The sequence below is a fragment of the Wyeomyia smithii genome, chromosome 1 (genome assembly GCF_029784165.1).
Source record: "Wyeomyia smithii strain HCP4-BCI-WySm-NY-G18 chromosome 1, ASM2978416v1, whole genome shotgun sequence".
NCBI classification, from domain to species: Eukaryota; Metazoa; Arthropoda; class Insecta; order Diptera; family Culicidae; genus Wyeomyia; species Wyeomyia smithii.
In genome coordinates, this window is record NC_073694.1 from 9,128,458 (window position 1) to 9,141,209 (window position 12,752).

Sequence of the window (12,752 nt, forward strand, 5' to 3'; positions counted from 1 at the left end):
TTCAGAACATTCTAGTATTGCTTGGACTTCAGCTTGGAAGACAGTTGGCCATTGGCCCATTGGAACTGACAGGTCTATTCCTGGGCCAGTTACTCCTGCTCCCACTCTATTGTTCATTTTTGAGCCATATGTGTAGAAAATGATTGATCCTGGGCGGAGATCAGGACCACCGCGTTCCCAAACATCACGCTCAGGTTCAAACATTCGAAATCGTCTTTCAAAATTGTATCTTTTCTCCATCCGGTCTTCATTGTTTATCACTAGGGGATTGATACGAATAGTTTTTAGAATACCTAGATGACCCGTTAAATCACCCTCAAAGAGCCTTAATGATCTTTTGATCCGTAAGGCACTCTTTTCGGCTTCTAATTGTATGAATTGATGTAGTGGAAGCATAAACAGTAGAGCTTCCAATACCTTGGTGGGTGTGCTTCTCATTGCACCCGTTATTGAGAGAGTGGCTAGCCGTTGAAGTTTTTCCAACTTATCTTGAGCACCTTTCTCCCTTGTTTTTGTCCACCAGACTAGTGAAGCATAGGTAATTCTGGGTCTCACTATAGCCGAATAAATCCAATGGATCATTTTCGGTTTGGGTCCCCATTGTTTACCAAAAGTTTTATTACATATCCATAGAGTATTTGTAGCTTTTTTTATTGCCTGCTCTAGATGTGTATTCCAGTTGAGTTTTTTGTCAAGAGTTACTCCAAGGTATTTGACGTTATCTGAGAGTTTAAGAAGCTCACCTTTTAGCATAATATCATTAAGCCTAGTCTTTTTTCTACGTGTAAAAGGGACGATAGTGGTTTTTGGAGGATTTACATTTAAGCCTTCCCTATCGCACCACGAGGAAATAATGTTTAGGGCAGTTTGCATTCGGTCTGTGATGATATCATCATACTTGGCACGAACAATAATGACAATATCAGCAAATCCAACTACTTCAAAGCCTTCTTCCATCAATTTTTTTAGAAGATCATCAACTATTAATGACCACAGCAGAGGAGATATCACCCCTCCTTGTGGGCACCCTTTTATAGCTGTTACACTTATATTAGAGCTACCAAGGCTTGCTGCTATTTCTCTTTTTGATAACATCTCGCTTATCCAATGAATAATGCAATTGTCAAAACCACGTTTCTCCATTGCAGCAACCATTGAGTCATGAGACGAGTTATCAAATGCCCCTTCAATATCAAGGAACGCCGTAAGGGAAATTTCTTTTGCAGCAAAAGATTTTTCTAGTTTTGTAACTATAGTATGGAGTGCAGTTACCGACGATTTCCCCTCCTGGTAAGCAAATTGATATTTACTAAGAGGAGTTTTAGAAAGATATGATGATTTGATGTGCTCACCGATTATTTTTTCCATTGTTTTGAGAACGACTGACGATAAGCTAATTGGCCTAAAGGATTTTGGCAGAGATTTGTTCCTTTTGTTGGCCTTTGGGATAAAAATAACCCGTACTTGTCGCCACGCTTCCGGAATATAGCCTAGAATTAAGCTGGATTGAAAGAGTTGTGTTAGAATGGGCATAAGAACTGTTTTACCTTTCTGTAGTAGTAGCGGATAGATTCCGTCTCTACCAGGTGACTTGAAGGGTTCAAAGGAGTCTATTGCCCATTCAACTCTACTTTCGGTAAAAATTTGGTTGGCCAAAGTAATTGCATCATCCCTAGTTCTTACTAGCCCAGTCATCGTATTCACTGTTTCGTGAATTTCTGTCCTGGTTATAAGATTTCCAGTACTTGATACAGATGTACTTTGGTCTTTACTTGAGTTAATGATCGACCCAGGAAAGTGTGTTTTCATCATTAACTCTAATATTTCTCTAGCAGAGCTAGTACAAGAACCATCTTTTTTTCTTAGAGTACCCAACTCATTTGAGTGATCTTTGCAAGGATTTTTTGCAGCCTGGCGGCTGTTGGAGTATTTTCAATGTTTTCACATGTATGCCTCCAGTGAATCCTTTTAGATCTTCTTATTTCTTTATTATAGGCGGTGAGGGATTGCTTGTATTCGTCCCACTGTTGGGTTCGTTTAGCCCGGTTGAAGAGTTTCCGAGTTTTTTTCCGAAGTTTTTGTAGAGATTGATTCCACCAAGGTACTTCTCTATTTGTAGAGCGTATCTTTGCAGGGCAGCAATCAAGGTAAGACTGTTGGATCAAATTTGAGAGATATTTGGAATTTTTTCCAACTCTCTGTATGATTTGGAACATCCTCCGAAGCTGTCCAAAGCTGCCATTAGCTTTGAATTATAAAGCTCCCAGTTTATTTTTCTGGGGTCCCTTATGAACTCAGTGCGTTCTTGATTTGCTTCATAATCAAATAAGATTTGCTTGTGGTCAGATAAAGATTCTTCATCTGATACGTGCCAATTTTTTATTCTGCCGGATATCACCGGACTACATAGTGTGAGGTCAAGAACCTCTTGTCTTAATACATTTACAAAAGTTGGTTTATCCCCCTTATTACATATATCCATCCCTTGTGATGATATAAAGTCTAAAAGGTACTCACCCCTGTTGTTGATGACTGTACTGGCCCAAATCGTGTGATGGGCGTTTGCATCACATCCAATTATAAAAGCTTTGTTTTGTTCCTTACAGTAAGAAACCAATCTAGCGACCTTTGGTGGAGGAACTTCTCCCACGTCACCTGGAAAGTATGCTGACGCGATACAAATTTCAGTTTTGCCGTGGGTCGTTGGTGCCTCCAACGAGATACTTACCCGCAATTCTGATTGAAGCCGATCGTGTTCATATAGAACTCTCGGCATACCTCCAAAGGTTCGATTTTATCGGCCATTAAGTGAAATCTGTATTTCTTCTGCTTCTTAGGTCGCTCTAAGAAGAATTGGTTTTTGACACGCCGAGTAAATGGAGCCAACTTTACGGTTTCTCGGAAAAACGCAGCCGGACCAGAAGCGTCCAAGTTCCAGAATCGATCGTGGATCTGAATCCTGTCGTCCTTCCCGATCTTGTTCATGCATTCTAGTCGACATCTGTTACAGTTAGTTGCCTTTATGGCATGTGACTTACGCCTTCTCTTCGCAGTGTCCTCTTTTTGGATTTGTTTCTTGGTTCGCTTCTTCGTGGATCTATCCGGAAACCCTTCAATGTTGAAAAAACTTCCATCGGAATCAAAAGAATCATGCCAAAGTATATCCGAAGGTGATGCTCGAGCTTCAAACCGATTTTGATCATCTTGACATTTTTGAAGTGCTTCAGTTTTTTCATCGGAATCCTCACCGGATGGGCTTTCGGTTCCGTACATCCTCAGATTTTCCAACGCCGACATTTTTTGAACTGTTCCCATGGACATACACTTTCGAACTGCGAAGGGCTGACTGCTTTTCACAGCAACGAATAACAACACGCGCTATAGCATCGCCATGGTAATGTGACTGACTTGCGGTTACTTTTCTCTTCGGCCTAGAATGTAACGGCAAGTCAGTCACACTCAAGGCTTTTATCATGAAATCAATGACTTTAGTAGTTTATGAAAACCAATTTGTGCAGGCTAGTATGCAAACTATATTATAGCATGAATGTCGCCAAAATAATTCACTTTAATTAAGTGATAACTGAGCGTGAATAAAAAACCTTTCGAAGCTGTTTTCTCAATTGCATAATTTTACATATGGGACTGACTTGCGGTTAGCGGCAGTGCAGTGCTGTCGATTTATATCAATTATGTCGGAATAATTTAACATTTTCAGTGTGATTTTTTCGTATTAACATAAACTGACTTGGCAACTTTTGATTTTCTTCACCGCAGTGAAAACAGATGAAAATACATACAGTTGAAACTTAGGAATTGTAGAAACTCATCTCATACCTTCTGTTTATTATACACAGATTTCGCAGCCAACTGTTAAGTGTAGGTACAAGACAATTGCGGATTGGAGAGTGTGTCATCTCATATATTTCTGCTAAATCAAGCTTGTTTTTGGAAATTTGAGGTGAACATTTCAAAGATTAAAGTATTCCTAGTGTATCGAGTGATTTTGTTTGGTAATTGAAATAAAAAGTGGTCCGCTAGTGATGAAAAAAACTTTGGTTGGCTGCTGAACGAGTCCCGTTGTAGCCGTATAGAACGATGCGCGGATTTTGTTTTCTGAGGTAGGTGATTGAATTAAATGGGTTTTCGAGTGCAGATGCCCGACTATTAAGGCTGTGCGAGATTTCGAATGATTTCGTATAATTTCGCAAAACTCGAAATATCCCGAAATTTCGCGAAATTTCGGTTTCGCGAAATTGCCGAAAAATTTCGTTGAATTTCGCTAAATTCCGCCTAAAATTTCGCGAAATTAAACTTCCAATTTCGACGATTACGAAATATCGCGAAATTTCGGACCAAATTTCCGATGCACATTATTACATTATTTTGGTTTGTGCTCATTGCGACTATAAATTAAATTGAATATATCTCAACAGATATCTGGTATACTAAGTCAGACATAGAAGAATAAACTCTCAGCCGGTAATTTTTGTTTTTAAAGACAAAACCGTAACATCATGCGGGAGGTATTTTTTATTCACGCAGAGCATAAAATTCATGTCATCACTGAAGTCATATTCGAGGAATATGAAGCCGTCCAAATGCGTTACAAGGTATCTAGTAATTTGTTTGTAGGAATAAATTTTACGCATCTTTTACGTACATCAAAATGTGGTTATATTTGCAGTGCACAAGGTTAAAGTGGTCACTTTTTGTCTTTCGTTTAGGAGGGCATAGCAATTTCTGTCAAAACTAAAGCTCTGAAGCTCCTTACAGGCCAAATGTTCTATGCTACTCGACTTGTGAAAATTTTCAAGCGTTTTTCGGATTCTCTGTGTTAGAGGACTCCTCTTCGCACACCGTAGTGTATTTAAATGTGTTTTTTCAGATAGTTCATTGCTATCACTAGGCTGACCAGATATCATGCCTTATAGTGTGCAGACAGAGTGATCGATTTGTCAAGCAGAAAAAAGTTGTAATTGCCTGAATTTTTAGTATTGTTTCAAAACACTCTGACTTCAAAGTCAGCATAGGTTTCAAAATTGCCAGGTACCTTATCAAAAATATTTTAAACGTGTTACCAAAAATGTATACTTTATCAATGAATGAAAAGAAAAGTACATGGTTCGCTCTCGTTGAACACATAACTGAGAAATGTTACTCTTGTTTTAGAGGACACAAAATTTCACAATGTCAAAAACAAGTTCAGATTATAGCATAAAAGTGATTCTGACTTTGCACTTGACGAATATACAAGGTAGAAGAAAAGAAAGGTTAGAAAGAACGAGAAATAAGAGAACGAGGATGATTACGAATAACTTAATTGAGTAAAATGAAAACTATTTGTTTGTTGCATTACAACATTCCATTCTAACTGTTGATTGGTTGAAAGAAAAATAATTTTTGGTTTGTTTCAAAGGGGCCGTTCCCAAACCACGTAGTTATATATAGGGAGACGAAGGGGGGGGGGTTATCAAAAGACCACGAAAAATCACGCGGGGGGTGTGGGGGCTAAGACCACGTAGTCTTTTTTCTGACTTATAATTTATTATTGCCACTCAGTCAAGACGAAGCTTTCGCAATTTTTTAATCAATAAATTCATTTGACACGACTTGATAATTAATAAGTGTCACGGAAATTTTGAGAGTTGTCACCAATTACCTGCAATCAAATTTTTGAAACATATTTTAAAATGATCCGAACGAAGAATTTTTTTTTGTTTAAAACAGGCTTTGCCTTATATGGCATTTACTTCTTTAGAATAATAGTTCTATTCTGCAATGCGTCGGGATTTATGACATTTTTTCTGGAAGTATATTTCAATACCCAACGACCGGTAAAAAAAATCAACGTTTTGGTCTTAAAAATGATATATAAGACCTGGATGTTCATGAACTGAAGGAAGAAAGAAAGATGTTTATATTTTGTTCGACATTCAAAAACTTTGTAATTTATTAAAAAAAACTAAGTTACAAATCCGATACCTGAAAATCACTAAAAGTAAGGTTTCACTTATTATCAACCAAATATTTTTCTAGATGAGTTCTAGATGAGTATACAATTTACCATAACTATAAGCGAAAAATTTATCGTAGATGATCAAATTGCTTAAACAAATTTTATTTATTTTGAACAAATTAAAAATCATTTTGAATATACTCAACAGAATAGCGTATTTTAAATTACTTTCAGGTAAGGAAATTGTTATATTTGTTAAAGACAATGAAATATTATTTAAAATTGAACAACCATTATCTATTTGTTATTTTGGTTTTGAGAAAATGATATTACTGAAAATTTTATTTACAATTTGCGCAATAACTAATAACATTTAGAACTTCTGAAGTGACCTAGTGTAGGTTGTAGGTCTTGTTGAGTGTAACATTCGCTCATACTAGAAGTTTTCCAAACACCCCCAAAATCTGAAGTTATGGTCAAAATACGGTTTTTTGGACCTCAGGGCATACATTTTTTTTAACTCAGTCATTTCTCAACCGATTTCCAATATTTAGACAGCTTTGGAAAAAAGATGAACAGAGCTTTCAAAACATTTACAGGTTTGTACTAATATCAATAAAACATGTTGAGTTATTTGAGTTTAAATATAATTTTTTAACCTTTTACATGCTATTTTTAAAAAAAACTTGAAATTTTCCACCTATTTTTGTGAGAAAGATACTACAAATACAATAAAATTTTGAAATAATATTCAATAACGAATCAAACAAACGTGGTTTTGTATAAATCGGTGAATATTTGGCTGAGTTATAGGTTTTTTAAGGAAACCAGGTTTTTTGGCATCCAACGCACAATTGTTTCACGGTGCTACAAATGGTAAAAATGCAAGAGCTTATGATGTTACCTAGTGTGGGTAATAGCTCTAGTCAAGTGTAATAGCACGCATACTTAAAGTTTCAAATACCCCAAAAATTTGAAGTTATGATCAAAACCCAGTTCTTAGACCTCACATTAAAAAATTGTGTGGAAAAATCTAAAAAATTATATTTAAACTTAAATTACTCAACATGTTTTAGTGATATTAGTAAAAACCAGTAGATTGTTTGAAAGCTCTGTTCATCTTCTTTCCAAAATTGCCTAAATATTGGAAATCGGTTGAGAAATGAGTGAGTTAATAAAAAAGAATGCCCTGAGGTCCAAAAAACCGTATTTTGACCATAACTTCAGATATTGGGGGTGTTTGGAAAATTTCTAGTATGAGCGAAAGTTACACTCAACAAGATCTACAACCTACACTAGGTCACTTTAGAAGTTCTTGTGTTTTTTCACCATTTGTAGCACTGCGAAATAATTGTGGGATAGAAGCCAAAAATTCTGGTTTTCTTAAAAAATATATAATTCAGCCAAATATTCACCGATTTTCACAAAACCACTTTTGTTTGTTTCGTAATTGAATATGATTTCAAAAGTTTAGTGTATTTGAAGTATCTTTTTTACAAAAACATGTGGCAAATTTCAAACTAAATTGAAAAATTGCGTGAAAAAACCTAAAAAATTGTATTTAAACTCAAATAACTCAACATGTTTTAGTGATATTAGTACAAACCAGTAAATCTTTTGGAAGCTCTATTCATTTTCTTTCCAAAACTGCCTAAATATTAAAAATCGGTTGAGAAATGACTGAGTTAAAAAAAAATTATGCACTGAGGTCCAAAAAACCATATTTTGACCTTAACTTCAGATTTTGGGGGTGTTTAGAAAATTCCTAGTAAGAGCGAATGTTACACTCAACAAGACCTACAACCTACACTAGGTGACTTCAGAAGTTCTTGCATTTTTTTTTTCATTTGTAGCACAGTGTATCAGTTTTCTTGAACCTGCATTTTTTTTATAAATTTTTCATACTTTATTGTACATATATGCAGAATAAGATCACAAAACAAAAGACCACGAAAGACCACGGGGAGTAGGAGGGTATAAAAGGGATCAAAATATGACCACGTAGTTTAGGAATGGTCCCAAATGCATTTCATTATTAGTGCCTTTGGCAAAATTGTAGAAAAAAATATTGTCCTTCTAAAAATAAACATGTGTAAAAACATTTTTTTTTTAAATATAACTTTTTTTTGATTTCTTCATCGCTTCGGTAATTTTTTTGTAATTTTTATACAAAAAAAATAAGATTTTTGAAAATAAGCTTTTTGCCTTTCTCCTACAAAGGTATAGCAATCACTTGCAAAACCGAAAGTATAAAAGTGCTCCAAAGGGCCGAATGGCATATATCACTTGACTCAGCTCGACGAGCTGAGCATTTTCTGTATGTGTGTGTGTATGTGTGTGTGTATGTGCAGATTATTATTCTCACTCACTTTTCTCAGAGATGGCTGGACCGATTTTCATGAAATTAATTGCAAATGAAAGGTCTTGTTGCCCCATAAAACCCTATTGAATTTTATTGTAATCAGATTTTTGGTTAAGAGGTTATGTTTAAAAATGTGAAAATCACGAAACTTCATTATCTCAGAAACTACACAACCGATTTGATTATTGTTATCAGATGAGCGGGCTAGTTAAGGGTTAACTGATGAATTATGATCGAACACGTGGTTTCAAAGTTTGTCTGCCCTACAAGTCCCCATTTCATTTGATTATAATCGAACTTAAGCAACCGTTATGTATTAAATTGTTAATAAAACAACGAAAGTCTATTATCTCAAAGATTACATGACTTATTTGAGCACAACTAGTGTCAAACGAACGAGTCATCTCTCAAACTTACAAATAACAAACTTCATAACAATTTGATATGTGGCTCAAAAGTTATGGAAAGAAGAGAAATTCAAAGACTATTTAAAACTATACCTGCTTTGATCGATATATGTGGCCTCAACATAATTTAAATGTGGTGTCGTACTATTTGAACGTTCCAAGTTCATTGATTTCTTGCGGTTTGTTTGAAGTCTGCAAATGCACGACGAATCGGCCATAGGATATGATCAAAGTCAAATAACAAATCGTTTGAAATGATTGGTTTTATCGAAATGACAACATCCTCGTCTTTTGGCTTCTGTACATCGCCTTAATTCTGAATATATTCATATTGGGTGGTATTCTGTCATTATCAGCAGACTTTCTGGCATCAATCTGACACCGGAAATACCCATATTGGGAGGTATTTTTGGTTGTTTTCCAGAAACTAAAAGTGGTCGTCTTCAAATTCAAAATAGTGTCTAGGGTCAATGTTTGGTTTCTATGCATCATCACGTTTACGGAAATATCCATATTGAGTATTATTCGGTCATTTCCGATTGTTGCCTATAAGTTGCCATTTAGCAATTCAAAATGGTGCCTGAGGTCAATTGTTAGCTCCTTGCATCATTCTGGTTCCAGAGATACTCATATTGGATAGTATTTGTTTATTTAAGGTTGTTTTTCACAGACCGGTAGTCCCATCTTGGATTTAAAAATGGTATTTAGGATACTGGTTAATTAAAAACTCATATTGGGTGATATTTGGTCACTTTGGACTGTTTTTCAGAAGCCGAAAGTCGTCATTTTGGACATTAAAATTGCCTGTGAAATCAATTTCTGTCATCTGGGCGTAATTCTGGTTCCGAAAACATTCATATTGAATGGTATTTGGTCATTTCCGGCTGTTTGCCAGACACCGGAAGTCACCATCTTAAAATTCAAGATTGTGTCTGTGATCAATTTTTAGCTTTTGTGCATCTTTCTGGTTCCAGAAATACTAATATTTAATGGGAATCGTCCATTTCAGGCTGTTTTCCAGGAACCGGAAGTTGCCATCTTACAATTCAAAATGTTGTCTGAAGTCGATTTGTGGCTCCAGTGCATCATTATGGTTCCGGAAATACCCATATTGGGTGGTATTCGGTCATTTGCCGCTGTTTTTCCGACACCGGAAGTCGTCATTTTGGATTTCATAATGGCATTTGGAGACAATTTCTGGGTTTTGAACGGCATACTGGTTAAAGAAAAACTCATATTGGGTGGTATTTGGTCATGTTCTGCTGTTTTCAGAAACCGGAAGTTGCCATCTTAGAATTTAAAATGCTATCTGTGGTCGATTTTAGCTCCTGTGTATTATTCAAGATCCGGATATTATTATATTTGGTGGAAATCGGCCATTTTCGGCTGTTTTCCAGAAACCGGAAGTTGCCATCTTACAATCCAAAATGTTGTCTGAGGTCGATGGAACATATTTGTTACCACTAAAAACATTTACCTGCCAATATGGTTCCATTTAGTTGATTAGTTCGCGAGATGTGCAGTTATTTGTGAAGAAACATGTACTCCCAGAAGAGGGAGGGGCGTCAAACCATTATGGACATATTTGTTACCTCTAAAAACATTCACATACCAAATTTGGTTGTATTTTCTTGATTGGTTCTTGACCTGTGCGAAATTTGTGTTTCATTTTCATGGGATCTCTCCCTTATAGAAGAGGGAGTCGGGTTTCAAACCATTATGTACATATTTGTTACCACTAAAAACATTTACCTGCCAAATTTTGTTCCATTTGGTTGATTAGTTCTCGAGATGTTCACAAATTAGTGTTTCATCCAACTATTATGGACATATTAGTTACCCCTTAAAACATCCACATGCCAAATTCGGTTTCATTTGCTTGGTTTGTTCTTGAGTTGTGCAGAAACTTATGTTTCATTTGTATGGGACCCCTTCCTTCCAGAAGAGGGAGGGGTCTCAAACTATCATAGGAACCTTTATCGGCACCAAAAAACCCTACATACAAATTTTCACGTCGATCGGTTCGGTAGTTTTCGGGCCTATATGGATCAGACAGACAGACGGACTTGACTGCATTTTTATATGTAAAGATTACAACATCAATATTTTAGAACCTAAAGAGTGAATATTCATCTATTGGTTTGAAGCGTTCATGTAAATCTATTTTTACAAATAAAAAATTGAATGAGAAAGGCTGAGTCTGACCGCTAGGTGGATTAATTGAGGTTTTTATATTAATTTTAATGTTTCTTTTACCTTAAAAGAAATGAATTTTTTGTATCGGAAAGATAAAATTACTATCTAAAACTTTTCCAGAGACGTCACACTGATCAAAAAACTTTTGGCTCTGAAAATATTTATAATCACAATAATCCTCCCAAAATAGCATTTTAAATAGCTTCTCAGCCTATAGAAACATTTATGCAAAGTTTAAGCCAAATCTAAAATGACAAAAAATATTGAAACTGGGACATTTTATTGTGGAACTGCCCAGTTAAAAAGTAATTTTAAGTTATATCAAAAAATGTGCAAACATATTGAAAACTTCAAAGTTAACAGAATAGTTAACTTAAATTTTGTTTTCCTCGAATTGATAAAGATGTCACTTAGTCTAGTCTGACTAAACGGTGTTAAAAAAAAATCAATAACACTGGTCGACAAAAGCGAAAAAAAAGTTGCCCTAAAACTCAAGATGGTTGCCCTCCAAAGGTTTTACAACTTTTTAACCATTCCTGTGAATTTTGTTGCTTTTAGAGAATGCAGAAATGCATCAGAAGGCCGCCGAGGAATTGCTTATCGGTTTCGTCGCTTTTACGTTTGCATAGGGAAAAACTCTTTGCAAAAGTTATCTTTGCTAGGGACACCAAAACTCACAGGAATGGTTGAAAACCTACCTACCATCTCTCATGTTCTTCAGTTCGAGCTCTAGGAAAAAACTTGGATTTTGAATGATGAAAGTGCTATGAAAGAAGGATTACTATTTTAAACATAGTTGCATTTAAACCAAAAGAATCAGTTCAGAAGTTTATTAAATTAATATTTACAAAGACATTTCGAGTTTGACCTTTATATCATTTGTATCTATTGCGCTACTATTACCTGCAATATAATCTGTATAAATGAATGCATCAAGATTTTAGTTTTTAACATTGTTGATTTTCTCGTCATTGTCGGTTTATCGATATCTGAATACCTACGTTACTCTACGTCGACCAGGTAAGCACCTTGCGATCAGCTGCTGAAGGGTACTTCGTTAGCGTACGCTCCAAAGTTTCAAATCATTGTAATGCTATGTTTCCGGAACATTTATTTTATTTTTCGAAATTTCGCGAAATTTAGAGACCAATTTCGTTTCGTCTCGAGAACTCGAAATCCACCTTGATTTCGTTTCGACTAATTTGGCGAAACCGAAATTAAGGGTTAATTTCGTTTCGTTTCGTTTCGACACCAGAAAAAGCCAGTTTCGCACACCCCTACCGACTATAATATCAAATTTTGTGCTTTTAAGTGAGTTTTGGGGATTGTACTTTATGAGGAATCTATAGTGAACTAAGAAGAATCCATTCCATGGATTAGCAGATTGGTTTAATGCGTTTTTTGCTGTTTTCAATTGTGTTTACATGTTGAATGAGATGAATATATGGGCTGAGATGAATAATGGAGCAGTTCCCCTACTACCCATTTTTTCGGGTAGAAAAAAATAGGAAAATTTTCCTCTAGTTTTAAAAAGGCTAATAAAGTAATCCCAGTACAAATTCGCTGTTTTCGAGGGAGAAAAAATAACAACAAAAGGCTTCCCGTAATCATTTATTCACGTGAAAGCAATAAACGTCGAATGAGAAAGTGGGGCTATCTTTATGTTTTTCAGGATCCATTAGGGACCGATATGTGCAATAAATATATTGCCGCATCGTACGCTCGTATTATGTGCCGCCAGCGGCGGCGGCGGTATTGGCCGCCAGCGGTAGCCAAACCGGCGAAACAGAAATAAATCAGTTTCGTGTCAGAAACGCGCCGCGATACT